Source organism: Orcinus orca, chromosome 9 (assembly GCF_937001465.1).
Source record: "Orcinus orca chromosome 9, mOrcOrc1.1, whole genome shotgun sequence".
Lineage (NCBI taxonomy): Eukaryota > Metazoa > Chordata > Mammalia > Artiodactyla > Delphinidae > Orcinus > Orcinus orca.
The window spans coordinates 99,855,659-99,872,199 of NC_064567.1; the positions used below are offsets into that span (position 1 = coordinate 99,855,659).

At 36.0% G+C, this 16,541-nt stretch overlaps 1 pseudogene; it reads right to left on the reverse strand.

Annotated features, from left to right (window-relative positions):
• Positions 1–14,758: 14,758 nt before the first annotated feature.
• Positions 14,759–15,142, reverse strand: LOC101279351 (CST complex subunit TEN1-like; annotated as a pseudogene).
• Between the last annotated feature and the right edge of the window lie 1,399 nt (positions 15,143–16,541).

Consider the following 16,541-nt stretch of genomic DNA (forward strand, 5'->3'; position numbering starts at 1 on the left):
CTGAGTCCGTCAAAGGCATTTTCATTTCTCTCACAGTATTTGCATTTCTTTTGGGTTCTTTCTTAGGAGTTCCATCTCTCTGCTTACATTGCCCATCTTCACTTACATGCTGTCTACTTTAATCATTAGGGTCCTTAGCATATCAATCATAGCTGTTTTACATTCTCAGTCTGATAATTCCAACATCCCTGTCATGTTTAGTTCTGATGCTTGCTCGATCTCTGTAGACTGTGCTTTTCACCTTTAGTATGCCTTGTCATTTTTTTCTCGATAGCTAGACATGATGTGCTGTGTAAGATGAACTGGTGTAAAAGGACGTTAGTAATGTGGTGGTGAGGTGTGGGGAGAAGGGATGCTTTCTGTAGTTGTTTCTTTCAGTCCTCAGTCTTTCAGTGAGCTTATGCCTCTGGACTGTGAACTTCAGAAAGGTTTCTTAGTTTTTTTCTCCCTGCTTAGATGGGACAAGGTGGCTAGAGTGGCCTAGAGTTTCCCTTTTCCCATGTGAAAGGCTGGAAGCTGGTTGGAGTTGGGTGTGTCTCTTTCCCAGATCAATTAGATTCTGATGTTACTCAGCCATTAAAAAGAATGAAATAATGTCATTTGCAGAAACATGGATGGACCTAGAGATTGTCATACTGAGTGAAGTAAGTCAGACAGAGAAAGACAATTATTTAGGTCTTCTGCCCATTTTTGGATTGGGTTGTTTGTTCTTTTGTTATTGAGCTGCATGAGCTGCTTGTAAATTAATCCTTTGTCAGTTGCTTCATTTGCAAATATTTTCTCCCATTCTGAGGGTTGTCTTTTGGTCTTGTTTATGGTTTCCAATGAATTCTGTGTGTGAGAATGAGTTGCTTTGTTAATTCCCTTTGCCCATTTTAGAAAGGAGATACAGATTTTTTAAACTATTGATGTCAGTTTTACATTTCAGATTAAATATTTTATCTTTCACATGTGGTACAAATATTTTTCTCTCAATTGGACACTTTGTAGGTGATCTTTTGGAAGTATAGAATTTATGTATCTAATATTTTTTACTGTTTATGTCATAAGTAAAATTATTATATTTTTATATATACTTACTATATTAAATTATATGTATTTAAATTATATTACATATTAAAATATTAAATATAAATATTCCTTGTCACAGACTATATTCACATATACAGTCTTCTAACTCTTTCATGGTTCTTTTCTTAATATTGACATTTTTATGAATTTGAATTTCATATTTTTGTTTGTTGTTTGCAGTTTAATTTTATTCATGTAATTTTGGAGATACAAAAGTTTTATATTTTTATGTAAACAATTCATTAATCTTCTGATTTCTTGCTTTGGTGTTTGCTTAGAATGCCACCTGCTATTGTCATTATGAAAAAAGATGAGAGGTGGCCTACTCTTTGAAGAGTGGCCCTGCTGGCATTACACTTATTGATTGGGTTGTATCTTACCTCCACTCAAATGCACTCCATCTAGAGCTTGACACACAGGCCGTCAGCACACATTTGAGACAAGGTTTCATGAGAAGGGCAAATCTGGCCAGACAGGATAGAAGTGGAGGGTTAAATCAATGTCAAAGAGTGTTCTGCTTATGTTCTTTTATAAAAGTTTTATGGTTTCTGGTCTGTAATTTAGGTCTTTAATCCATTTAGAGTTTATTTTCATATATGGTGTTAGAGAATGTTCTAATTTCATTCTTTTATATGTAGCTGTCCAGTTTTCCCAGCATCACTTATTGAAAAGACTGTCTTTTCTCCATTGTATATTCTTGCCTCCTTTGTCATAGATTAATTGACCATAAGTGTGTGGGTTTATTTCTGGGCTTTCTATCCTGTTCCATTAATCTGTGTCTGGTTTTGTGCCACTACCATACTGTTTTTATTACTGTAGCTTTATCATACAGTCTGAAGTCAGGGAACTTAATACCTCCGGCTTTCTTCTTTTTTTCTCAAGATTACTTTGGCAATTCTGGGTCTTTTGTGGTTTCATATAAATTTTAGGATTATTTGTTCTAGTTGTGTGAAAAATGTCATGAGTATTTTGACAGGGATTCCACTAAATCTGTAGATTGTTTTGGGTAGTACAGTAAGTCCTCTACATACAAATGAGTTCCATTCCAAGAGCACATTCATAAGTCCGATTTGTTCTTAAGTCCAACAAAGTTAGCTTAGGTACCCAACTAACACAATAAACTATATAGTACTGTACTGTAATAGGTTTATAATACTTTTCACACAAATAATACATAAAAACAAACACAAAAAATAAACATTTTTAATCTTATAGAACAGTACCTTGAAAAGTACAGTAGTACAGTACAACAGCTGGCATACAGGGGCTGGCATCGAGTGAACAGGCAAGAAGAGTTACTGACTGGTTCTGAGTGTACTCTAATGCTTTTGCAAAAATGTTCCTATAAAAAGGTTTCATCTTCAAGGAATTCATGGAAAAGACTCTGACAAGTACAGGTTTCTGGTAACAGACTATACTGCTGAACTGAATGAATAAGCATTTTCAGAACTCCAATGGAAAACTGATGAATTCATAAAAAGTGCTAACAAAAGATCAAGATGAAAAAAAACTCAATTACATGGGACTGAGTGAACTGATGAGGATGATTAAAATTTTTGTGACTTTCTGTTTGAATAAAAAAAATCCTATAAGGACTCAGAGGCAAAAAATATACAAATCAATCTTCAGTGCAAAGTAAAGGAGCTGTTACAGTGGAGGATTACCGGACTGAATGTCAATATTATGACATAGTATGAGTGTGTTTCGTGTTTGGTAATTGCAATCATTGTTGCTTTTGTTGTGGTCATCCATTTACAATGCTTGGTGTCAGCTTATTTATCTCTTGTAAAAATAAAATACAGTGTGTGTGTGTGAAAGAAAAAAAATACAAATTAAAAAAAATTAAAAAAAGAAAAGAAGAGTTACTGACTGGAGGAGGGAGAGGGGGTTTGTAGAGCTGAAGGATCATCAGCAATAGGAGACGGAGGGAAAGCTGCAATTTCACTCACTCCTGACTTTGATGGAATGAATGTTTGCATCTTTGAAAGTTTGCAACTTGAAGGATCGTATGTAGGGGACTTACTGTATGGCCATTTTAACAATATTAATTCTTCCAATCCAAGAGCATGGGATATCTTTCCATTTCTTTGTATTATTTTCAAATACCTTCATCAATGTTTTATATATTTCAAAGTATAGGTCTTTCATCTTCTTGGTTAAGTTTATTCCTGGGTATTTTATTCTTTTTATGCAATTTTAAAGGGGATTGTTTTCTTGCTTTCTCTTTCTGATAACTCATTTTTAGCGTATAGAAAAACAACAGATTTCTATATATTAATCTTGTATTTTGCAACTTTATGGCATTCATTTATTTTTAAAAGAAACTAAAATATTTTGGGGTCTTTAAAAGTGTTGTTGGCCTCTAACATTTTGTTAATATCAGCTCTTCCTCTCCTTTCCTCCACCCTCTGTTTCCCTCTATCCTCTCCTCCTTACCTCCTGCTCTCCCAAATCAGATTCCTCCCATCCCCACCCCACTCTTCTCCTGTTCCTGCCCTTCTTTTCTTTTAAATATTTAGATCTCTCTGCTGAATAAGGTACTCTTTCTTCACTGACACAGAATAGCTCCATTTTCATACACAAAATTCTTGCAAAATTTTAGTCTTTCTGGATTCACTATTCTGTTTCTTCATTCACATTTTCTGTGCTCTTTCAATTACTATATTTTCTTTCTAATTTATATTTGGAAATACAAATGCTCCTTATTTTTTCTTTCAATATTTCATGACTATTCCTATACATGTATTCTTCTAGAATTTCCCATACATATCTTAACAGATCTTTAAAATATCTCTGGGCTTTTAATTGCTTCATAAAGTTGTATAAACTGATTTGTGAAGCATTGACAGGTTCAGTATTGGATCTTCTTATTAGATAATGTGGTGTTCTTACATGTGTGCAGATTCTTTTTAGGTTTGACAGTAAATAATTTTAATATCTTCATATATGAATCATGTACTTCTTACAGCTTTTATTTCTAAATATTTTAGATTTTTGTTACTATTGTCTATTTTTAAATTGTATTTTCTATCATTATTTTTGGTATAGAGAACATATGTTGCTTCTAATTTTTTCTCCAAAATATTTTTTAACTGAAGTATATTTGACATATAACGAACACTGTGTAAGTTTAAGGTGTACAGCAAGTTGATTGGATACATTTATATTGTTAAAAAAGCAACATGCTCAAAATGGAGTCACTTGGGCTAAGCAAAACAATACCTGACCTAACTGTAGTTTTGACCTTCCTCAGGAATGTGATCCTAATGGGTCAGTCTGGAATTTTCTGGTCAGCACCAGTGAGGTAATCCTTTTAATATACTCTATTGTCCCCCAAAGGAAAGTGAATGAAACTAATCCTTTTTTTTTTCCATTTATGACTTCCTTGTCATACCTCCTCTCTACCTTTAAAAGCGTTTCACTTTCTGTAACCCTTTGGAGCTCCTTTCTATTGCTAGATGGGATGCTGCTGGATTAATAAATCATTCAGTGAAAACAATTAGATCTTTAAAATTTGCTCTGGTGAATTGTGTTTTTTACAATTTATTGCAGTATGATTGCCATTGCAGTGTTAGCATCTCTATGTGTCTTGTTAAAAGTGCACCAAACTCATCTGTTTATTAGTAATTTCCCATTTTATTCTCTTGAGTTTTTTCTTGCACCAATTATTGTCCATCATTTTACTTCTGAATATTATGCACAGTTTTGAGCAGGTCTATTGTAATAGCAAAGGCTTCCCAGTGAATGTTAACATTATAACAATTAATTATGGCTTCTGTTTTAAATATGGTTCTGACTATTTTTAGGACATAATTATAGGGTCATGTTTTTGAAATATCTTTCTATCAGGATATTTTCTCTTTTTAAAATCAGTGATGGATTTGCATCCTATCGCACATCTTTGACAGCTGTTAAGGTGATCAAATGGCTATTCTTTGCAATATTTGTTTCAGATGGGTTTTTTTTGCCCTCAATTCCTGAGCTTGGTATTCTTTTCCCTTCAATCTTGGCCAGGTTTTAAAAATGAGACTGTTTTATGAACAAGCTAGAAATATTTATACTTTTTATACTTCGGGTTGTTTCCCATGAAATGAAAGTTATCTTTTTCTTGATTGTTTAAAAGCACATGTAACTAATTTCTCATGTAACCAATTTCTTTCTAGGATGATTCTTGACAGCTCTGTGTTTACATGGTTATTGGTCTGCTCAGAAATACTTCTGACTGACTCAATTTGGGGCTTTATATTTCCTAAGAAAACCAGGAATTCATAGAGATTATCTAATTTATTATTTACTATCTAATAATTTAATTATTTATTATATATTTTCTATATATATCTGTATACATATATATTGATCCTCTTAACCTCTAATTGTCATATCTCTTTTCTCATCTGATTTGTTTCTTCTTTTTTCTTCATCACACTAGCTAGAGATTTGATATTGTACTTCGTTTTATTTTTTATTTTGTTTTGGAAATTGAGCTTCCAGGTTTTTTTTAAATTACCTTTAACATCTGTTTTCTAATTAATTTCTTCTTTTATCTCTATTATTCTTTTCTTCTACATCTTCAAAGTTATCTTTCCAAGTTCTTGAGTAAAATACTTAGCTCATTTCTTTCCTTTTGATTAAAAAAAATTGCTGTTTTATTGGCTTTCTATTTTTTCCTATGAAGGCAAAGTTTTCTTAAATTAAAAAAATCTAGTTATTTGGGTTATTTGCTCTATTTTTAAATTATTCCAGTGATTATCTTTAAATTTATTTTTTTAAATACAAAATAATACCTATTGAGAGCACAGTATAGTTTTTTAGATTCTGTTTACATATAGGTTACTTTTTCATAACTTGTTTCTTCTCTTTCAACATTAATTGATAATGTTTAAGTTCTATTGTAGAATTACATATTATGGAAACTATGCTAATATAGCCCTGTAAGTACTTGGGAGGCTTATTGCCTATTCCTCCTATACCATGACTTCCTGCTATTGTGATATTCACTAGTTATGATAGTGAAAAGTTTATATTTTCTACATATGACATTTAACTGGAGTAGCCTTTCAAGTACATTTTTTTTTTCCTTTATCAGAATGGGTACATTGTTGTTACCAATAACATAATTTTTAAATGCTGTTTAATACTTGAATAAAAGTAGCATGGCACTATTTGTTTACAATTCTTCTTTTATTTATAGTTGTATGTGAGTTTTTTTTTATAGTTGTTTTATATATTTATAGTTGTATGTGAGTTTTCTGGGATTCTTTTTCAGGGAAATTTGTGAAGCCATTAAATTCTGGGGGGATGGGAATCTCCAAATATTTGGGATACACAGGACAGTTACAGTTTTCTGCCAAATATTCTTTATATTATTAACTGTTTACTCTATCCTTTAATGTAATTTGCACTATAATAACCCATTTTTAAGGATTAATCCATTCTTGGCATTGGCTAGATCTTTTCTTTGAAACAGTGGCTACTCTATCATTTTCTGAGCTGCTTTAAAAAAGACTCTAAAAAAAAGATAACTCATAGGGAAGTAGAATGTTTGCAGGAGCACGCTGAGGGGATCCTCGGCAGCCTGACATATACCATGTGTCAACCAAGCCCTCTCTTAGAAGGACTGACCAGGAAATGGAGGACCAGGACTTTCTATCTTGTGTCTTTCCCCAGTTATCAACCACCTTGGATTTTGTTCAAACAGTATGAAAAATAACAATGCAAATTCATAATCTAAACAAGACTTTGTCATTTAAAAGAACTGCACTAGGAGAAGGAATAAGGGCAGGTTCACCAGGCAGAGGCTGTGGACTACCACAGCTTCATTCCTTAACATCTCCCAATGACAATCACCTTTCACATAAGCAAAACCTAAACCTCTCCAAGAATAGCCTTGCGCTTAGCAGGGGAAGAGGGGAAGGTAGGGAGGATAGACCTTAATGTATTCAAAAAGGAAGGGGGATATATGGGAGGGCAAGAGTAGTCAAAGCAATTTTGAAAAAGAGCAAAGTTGGAGGAAACATACTACCTGATTCAAAATTTACTATAAAGCTGCAGTAATAAAAAATGTAGTGGCAAAAGAACAGATAGTCAATGGAAAAGAATAAGAAATCTGGAGACAGACCAATGAAAAGATAGTCAACTGATTTTTTGATGAAAGTTACAAAGACATTTCAGTAGAAAAAGGATAGTTCTGGAGTTAAACAACTTCACATCCTTACACACCAAAAATTGAACCACAACCTAAACCTCACACCTTATATAAAAATTAAGTAAAAATAAATCACATACCTAAACGTAAAGTGAAAAACTATAGAACTTCTTAAGGAAATCTTAGAAGAAAAACCTACGTGACCTTGGGTTATGCAAAGAGATTTTAGATACCACACCAGAGGCATAGCTCAAAAAAGGAAAAAGTGTTAAATTAGACTTTGTCAAAATTTAAAATATTTTCTCTGCTAAAGACAGTGTTAAGAGAATGAAAATACAAACTTCAGGTTAGGAGAAAACATTTGCAAATTCAATTTCTTACAAAGGACCTGCATCCAGAATATATACAGAACTATCAAAACTCCAAAAGAAAAAAAAAAGAAAAGAAAAGAAAACTTAACTCAAATTTTAAACTGGGAAAATGATCTAAATAGACACTTTCCCATGAGCTACACATGGAAATTTAGTATATTAAAGTATATTCAACATAATTATTTATCAGGGAAATTTAAATTAAACCATAATGAGGTACACTACAAACCTACTAGAATGGTTAAAATTTTAAAAAGTAATGATAATTTTTAAAAGGATCCTGAGGAACTGGAAGTACTCTTGTCCATTGCTTGTAGGAATACAAAATAGTATAGACACTGTGGAAAACAATTTTGGTAGTTTCTTATCAAATTAAATTTATGCTTATGATATAACCCAGCACCCAGGGCAGTGCAATGGCCAATGACCTTGCTGGCCAATCCTTGCTGGCCAATCCGTGATAGAATTGAAACTAAAAGGAAATGCAGCTGTAAGAGAATGAAATGTGGATTGGGACTGGCATCTGATGGTTGAATATTACCAGGTCTTGCCACCTCCTGGCAGTGTGACTTTGGACAAATTATTTAACCTTATTGAGCCTATATGTGACTCATAAGTTAAATGGAGACACACCAATCTTGTAATCATACATTAATATGAATATTTTTTAAAGTTGTTAAGTGCCCTCTGCTTTACACCATGGTGTTTAGGGAATTTTATATTATCATTATCACAGTCAGCATTATCATCTATATTTTCTTATTATCAATCTGAAACTCTTTGGTCACATTGCAAAAATAAAATAGAATGAAAGTTATCAAAGGATGTTGTATATGGATGTCATATACCTCTTCCTGCTCACAGAGTGGTCCTTTTTCCTTCCAGAGCATGGATGCTCACTTGGGCCAAGAGCAAGAGTCAGGGTAAGTATCCCCATGGATGTCTTTCTCTTACTTCCGTTTAACCAAAACATCTTTTCTTTCTTCTCATGGGTATATCTACCCAGTCAATTTCTGAAAACATGTAGAAATTGTAGAAAATGTAGCCCTAGGACTACATTGGGCTAAGTCAGCAGTGTATTTTAATCATTATCTTCTTTTATTTCTGAACTAATTGTGTCACAGAAATTAATTATAATGAAATATTAAATATTTGATAATTAAGGTTTTTATTGCTCAAAATACTGTTTTATACTTAGTGTTTTATTGAATGGAGTGAGTTCTGAATCAAATCCATCTTTTCCCCCAGAGAATTTGGTGTTGACTCTGAATTCATCATGATAGTTACAAAATATAAGAATAATGTCACGTTTAATTTGTGTAGTTGGACAATTTGATACACTGTGCTCACTTTTACACTGATGCTATGATTTTTTGAATGATGTATCCTATTACTCAGTTTAAATGCTGGTATTAAATAGCACTTGTAAATGAGGATTTTATCTTGTTTCAGCCTTTTCTTATTAATATTAAAATAATTTAAATTAAGTAGTGTGTTTGAATCCTTTAACATTGTTTACTAGGTTTTTTAATTTTGAAATTTTATTTTATACTATATTTTCAATAAGTTCTGTGAGGTATTTTAATAATTTAACTGTGAATAGCCATTAAATTTAATGATGATTTTTCCACAATCTTTATTCTAGTGAGCTCCCTGGAACCATAATTCAGTTTAGAATGTCTACAAAATTTCCAGAAGCATTATTTAATTTGTATAGAATTTGGCCATAATTAAAATGTAGATAATTAGAGAAAATCGAAACCTGACAAAGAGTTAAAGATTCCATTAGTGCTTCTGGCACCTTATAAATCATCAACTAAAAGAAAATGCTGAAAATACCAACCTTGGTACAATATTGATCCTCCCATGCATTTCAGCTTCTCTATAAATAGCTTTTTTAAAACATACAAATTAAGTGGACTAGGAAGGAGAAGCAATCCTTGGTTTACTAAACAGGATTGAAAAGAGTTTTATAATTGCTTTCTTCCTAGACTTTAACAGATGCCAGAAGAATTCATTTATGATGACCAAGACAACTCTATTACAGTTTCACAATTCATTAACTTAAATAGTTAATTTCCATGAATTAACCAATTACTCAATTTTATGTCAATTGACAATTGTCCTTTAATTTATAAAACTCTAAGTCAATACATTTATTTGGATGTCTTGAGACTGTTACTTTAATGAAATTAAATCAACTGACAAACTTGTTAGAATAAAGAATTCTCTATGTAAAATATAAAGTTGACAAACACTAGACTATATACAGATTTCAGTAGGTATTTCATCCAAAAATATATAAAAGAATGAAATAAGAAATTACAGTCATAACTCTCAACATTTTAAAGTGCTATTTACACTGTGTGTGGTGATTTACAATTCAAATAAATCACTGTTTGTCCCCACCAAGGCTTGAAGAGAAAAAATAAAGAACTGCAATATATACATTCTCCTCCAGCTCTGTTGAGTCTTATGCCCTTCCTCTCCTGGGGGAGCAAGGGAGGGGAAACAGAAAAGTGAAGATAGATAAGTTAAATTTAAGGAAATTAGGGAAAAAAGAGAAGTGAGAGACAAAGTTGAAGGAAACTTATTACTGATTCATATCCAATCAGAAGAAGGATAAATTCACACACAAAAGGAAAAAGAATAGAATATTCTTCTATCCTATAGTTCTGTCTCCCTCTTCAATCCTCCAACGAGATATATATATACACATATATTATACCCTTATGACTCAGTCGTCCTTTGCATGATTTTACATATAAATAGAATTCATGTGAAAATTCCTACCTATGTAATATGTCATCTTACATCTTATTGGGATTAAGTTTTGTCAAAAGCAGATAAAACAAACTCAATACATTATATTCAATTCCAAATGAGCTATAGAAAATGTTAACCTTGATTAGAGATGGAAATGACAGTCTAGTACTTTTATGTGGTTAATATTGAAACTAAGAGTTATTACACATTTACTTATTAGTGATATGTATTCTCAAAGTCTGGAGGACTTTTAAAGAAGTGCTGCTGTATTTATCTCTCAGTTTAATCTATGTGTTTTTGAACTGGTATGTTTAATAGAAAAGTGAGGAAGTTGGATGCATTTAGCTTGAATGCCTGCTTAGCTACTGGTTTAGTAAGTTTGTACAAAACACTTGACCTCTTCATGCCTCAGTTTTCTCTTCTGTAGAGTTAGTTAAGAGTATTCTTTTTGAATGGCTGTTGTACTAAATTAGAAAATGTCAAGTCACTTGCACAATGTAAGGATATAATGTGTTTTACATAGTGCTTGCTACATTTGCAGTTGAAATTCTCCAGGTCATACTAGTCGATAGTGCTCCTGTGATTCCTATAACCAGGCTCACAGCAGGGTTTGTTGGGAGGATTTTCTGTGCCGGTTGTGTCGCCAAAGTCAAGGGGATTTCTAATGCATTTGACTGACAGCCATTTTTCTGTATATTTTCTACTTGATTTCTTGTCTCATAGGCCACTGAGGTATAATCTGCCCCACCGTCACTTCCTGCACAGACTTACTTGTTCCTTTGTATATTCATGAGTCAGTGTTGCTGCCTTGAACCCAGATGGTATTGAGATCATTAGCACATTCCTCCAAAGCATCTGTCCATTGGTGCTTGGACCCCATCATCCAAGTCCAGGGATGAGATGTGGTTGATGGTTCCTCCCTACTTTCCCCTCACATTGTCAAAACTCCATACAGATGTCAACTGTTTGGTCCGGGCACCAGGTAAGAAAACATCCAGATGTTTTCATATCCACTCCTCCCACAAACCTTGCCGCAGAGAAGGGAGTCCATTCACCCTTCCTGCCTCTCCTCTTCTGTGTAATTTTCCCCATATTTTCTAGCTACTCCTAGCAGACCTCAGCATCTCATAAGCTGATATTTTCTCACGTTTTGGCAAGCCATATGTCCTAAAGTTCAGCTGGATGTGATAACCTAAGTCAAGTCTTATATTTGAAATTTCTATTTTATTATAGTTTCCAGTGAGATAGATATTAGAACTGTAGATGGCTGTTGTCAATATATTTTGTTTGGCCCAGTCTTGGCTAGCTCAAGCTGGTCCAGGTGAAAGAAGTTCCAATCAAGGAGATTCAAATTTCAAGTATAACATCTGAAATTTAATGCCATATTACTAAAATTATTTTTGGTCCAGAGCACTGAAATTGAATTCAGGGCCTTACAGATGAATGGCAGTGATGCCTTTGGGTTCTGGTCAAACAAGATCAGTTTTATCCTAATTATATTCATTTATATTATGCAAAACACGTATGTAATTTTGACTATCATTGATATTCCTGCACTGCTAATGGAGGGTTGATGACCCCTGTCTTTACCAAGAAAATATACATTATCATGAGGTAACTATAGTATTCTCTCTGGGTGGAATACTGTCTAGGCAGCAAATGCAAAAGGACAAAAACAATTAATTTTCTGGAAAGTGTGTTTCTATAATGGCAAATATTGAGATAAAATGGAAAAATTCAGTATATTAACTACATATTTTCAAATACTTAACCAATTGTTGAGTATTTGTTGGACATTTTCTGATTTCCAACATTATTTAGACATAGACCATGTTTATATTACAACATAACATTATATTATTGGTCATGTTAAACATTTTTTATAATCAATACATCTTTATGGAATATATTTAGACCTAGCATATCCCAATTATTACTATTTTTGTCAATAATTAATGAGGGGACGCAGTCAATAAGATACACAGAACTCTCTTTGTTTTGCATCCATGAAAGTAATATTAACTTGATTCAAAGTATATTTTTTAATGAATTGAATACAAAAGAGTATACATCAGGGCAATTCTTACCTCAGAAATGTGTGTTTTCAACTTCAAGTGATCCACTCTGGCATCCTAGGTTTATCAAATGCCTTAGGCAATTGCCCATCTCCACTTTATTCCACTGTACATTGCATGCACTTCAAAAATTCAGTTTTGCATTAAAGTCATTTTGTGTGCTGGGTTGTTATATTAGTTGTCTGCATTGATCTTGCTGACTAGATACTTGATAAAGTTCTACTTTGCTGTACTGCTCAGACACAGCGATGAAATTCTTTCTCCATTAACAGTTCTGCAAATATGTGAGGAAAACTTTAGAATATGAAAACCTACCATGAAACATTTCCCTTAAAACAGATAAACAAGGAGGTATCCTGAGTTTTACTCAAGCATAAAGTGTCAATGTAGTTCCTAGCTCAAGAGAAAAAAACTGCTCATCTGGAGGTAACATAACAGTCAAAACATTTGAGAATATGGTTCATAAATGATGCATTCTAAGAGGTGACAGAACAAAGGTGAATATGGAGCATGACAATGGTGTGAGAATATAGCGAGAGACAGAAATAGTCACGAGGGGACAGCAGGCAGGAATTGGCTGTCAAACAGGATTACTTTGTAAGACTCAAGGATGCAGAAATAAATATTGAAAACAAGACTGTAGAAAATAAAATGAGAAGGAGAAAAAAGCAGTAAATAGCAATAAGATTAGATCCTCAAATGAAAGATGCAAAAAATCAATTTAAAAATATGTAGTCTCATAAAAGGGGAGAGAGAGGAGGAAGAGAAGAAGGAGGGGAAGGGGGGATGAGAAAAAAATGGTATAATTTTGTCATCACATATTTTAAACATTTTGTACACACTTCCTCTTATAAGCTGTTCAATAATATTGTCATAGGCAGAATAGAATATTGACTCCCCAGATGTCCACACTCTAATTCTAGGGACCTGGATTTATGTTAGATTACATGGCAAAAGGGAATCTGCAGATATAATTGATTTAAGGATCTTGAGATGGAGTGATTATGTTGGATTATCTGAGTGGACCCAGTGGGATCACAAGGGTCCTAATAAGTGAAAGAGTGAGGGAGGAGAGCCCGGCCAGAGCGAGAAGGACTTGACCAGCCATTGCTGCCTGAAGGTGGAGGAAAGGGCCACCAGCCAAGGTATGCAGGCAGTGTCCAGAATCTGGAAAAGACAAGGAAATGGATCCTCCTCCACAGCCTCCAGAAGGAGCACAGCCCTGCAGACCCTCAATGGGTTTTTAGCCCACTGAGATCCATTTTGAACTTCTGACCTCCAAAACTGCAAGATAATACATTTGTGTTGTTTTAAGCCGCCAAGTTTGCAGGTTAGATCTCTGGTCGGGGGAGCTAAGGTCCTGCATGCCATGCAGCGGGGTCCCCCCATAAAAAGCCAAAAAAAAAAAAAAGCCACCAAGTTTGTAGCAATTTTTTTATAGCAGCCAGAGGAAACTAATAAAAATCCCATTAAGAGGTTGGCATTGTATCCTCATTACAAATGAGAAAATCTACTCCTTAACGCAATTACACTGCAGAGTCAGAGCTGAAATGCTGGAGGTTCCTCCTCCCCACCCTAATCGAGCATCATTACTTTAAGCTGCCACTTCACTCTAAACATAGAAACCAAATAATTAAGAAATGGAATGATTTTTTTTTAAATGAGCATCTTGAGATAACTGATAGTTTAATGATTTTTTTTTTTTTTTTGCCAACTATGAACATGTATGTATTTGTGGGCATTTACACACAATTGCAATGATCAGATTTGTTAACTTCATTAAACAATGAAGCCCTTGGACGGAAGGGGCTGTGATGCCACGGGGGTCTAAGGCGGCAAACCAAAATCCAAGTCTGGGAATAACAACCAATCACAAACCGCCAACGAGGCTTTAAGCAAGAGCCAATCAATAATTTCACTGCTTTGCTCCTGCCTTTGCTGTATAAACGCCCCTTCTCGAACTCCTAACCACTTCTGGGTTGGCTCTGCCGGATTCAACTGATTTTTGCTCAAATAAACTCTTAAAATGTTTAATGTGCCTCAGTTTATCTTCTTCTTTTTTTTTTTTCCTCTTCGTCGCACTGCGCGGCTTTATTCACCAGGACCTTCTGGAACCCTCCAGGACCCACACGAGGCCCAGCCCCCAGCGCCCCAGAACCCAGCCTCTGATCTCTAGGCTCCCATTTCTGGGGCGATCGCGATGAACAACTCTCTCCTCTTCTTTCCAGCTCCGAAGTCTGTCACTCGGGGGAAGCTCCTGCATCTCCTCTGCAGCAGCTCCAGGGCAGGTGGGGGAGGAAGGGCGTTGCCACGAGCTGCCGTTTTGCTCTCTACTGGCTGCTGTCCCTCTCTCGCTGGTATAACCTCTGCTCCCGGACGGGTTGTTCTGACCAGGGGAGAGTCATTCCCACCCGGGCCTTCACCATGCAGCCTCCATCCTTCTAGTGATCCAGCTGCCCAAGGACGGTGTAGAGGGAGCCCACCTGGGCTTGGAACGGTTCCACCAACTTGGTGCAGACGGGGGTCGGGTGCTGGTCAGATCTGTGCCGAGCCATCAGGGTCACTCGGTCCTGCGGCGTGTCGTAGCTGTACAACCTGCCAAACGTTCTCAGCGTGTCCCCATCAGGAACTTGGCCGGCGCTGACCGTCCAGGGGAAGTAACAGATCCCAGGTTTGGGCAGCATCATTGCTCCTGTCTGGACGTCGGGTCCTTGGGTTCCTTCTTTCTGCCCCAAGTGACGAGGGAGGGGCGGGTTGCCGAGAGCGCCTCGCTTTCCCCCCAGGGCAGTTTCTTGACCTTCTTCCGGGGTCCCCTTGCAGGGGGTGGGGGCCGCTCTGAGGCTCCCCTGGCCGAGAGCAGGGGACTTGCCGGCCTCGGCGCGCAGAGCCGCGCCGCCTCGGCCTCAGCTGCGGTCTGTCCCGCCTCAATGGATCTTTTAACAGGTTTCAGTGTTCTAGTGAGGCTGTGCCCACGGGCTGTGCCCTGGACAAGTCTTGTCAGCACCCCCTCCTCAGCAGGTGAGCAGTAAGGCCAGGGCCAGGAGGTGGGTATGTCCCCGGCCCACGTTAAAGGCTACAGGAGTTTGATTGAGGTATTTACTTCCTCCGGGTCAGTTGGGCTCTGGTAAAACAGTGTCTTATGAAGGCAGTCATTTTTTAGGAGAACACAGTGCTCTGGGTACATTCCAAATATGTATTTTTCAACTTTTCCTACTGGAAGCACAAGCACAGGGTGTCTTTCTGCAATCTACACCCCGAGAACCTGGAAGGGCTCCTCGTGTTAAAACCCACAGAAGTGTGAGGACCCCGAAGACCGAGGCCCCTGGTGCTTTTAACTCTCAGGCTAGTTCACACTGAGCCTCCAGCAATTCCTCAGTTATATCTGAGTTCCCACCTGTGCTGCCTCCATCAGCAAGTGTCTGCTCCCAGCAAGCTGTGCTTCTCGGTACCCCTCTGACTCTGTTTTCAGAGCAGCAACTTGACCTGTGACCTCAGTTCTCTGATGGATCTAAGAAGAGCTATTGATTCTCAGTTTGTTCCGCTTTTTCCTTGTGATGACTTCCAAGCTCTTTTCACGTTGGACCGGAAAGTAGAGGTCTGCTGTGTCTCTTCACATGACTCTTATTTGAGCATCTCCTTGATTTCCCATGGTCTTGTATACTTCTTGTTTAGTCTTATAATCAAACATTATCCAAGATCTTTTTAAATTCTTTTATCGGAGGCGGGGGGGGGGGCGGTGCGGTGGAAGCATTCTGCTTTTGTTTCTTTCTTTTTTTTTTCTTTCAAAACACCTACCATCAAATGTGTAGCAGTTGGGCTAGATTGGGAAAAAGTAATGCCATAAAAGGTTTTTACTCAGTGCTTCTCTTCCTGTAGGATCTAGGAAACTTTATTTTTGTTGAATAAATTTGACATGTAACATTGTGTAAGTTTAAGAGGTACAGCGTATTACTTTGATACATTTTTATGTTGTAATATAGATGCTGTTATAGCTATATTTATATTACAGAATTGTCCATATTTATGAAGCTGTGCATTCCATCTCCAGGGCTTATTTACTACTCACTACAAGTTTGTACCCTTAAACAGCATCATCATGCTTGGGTGTTGGGC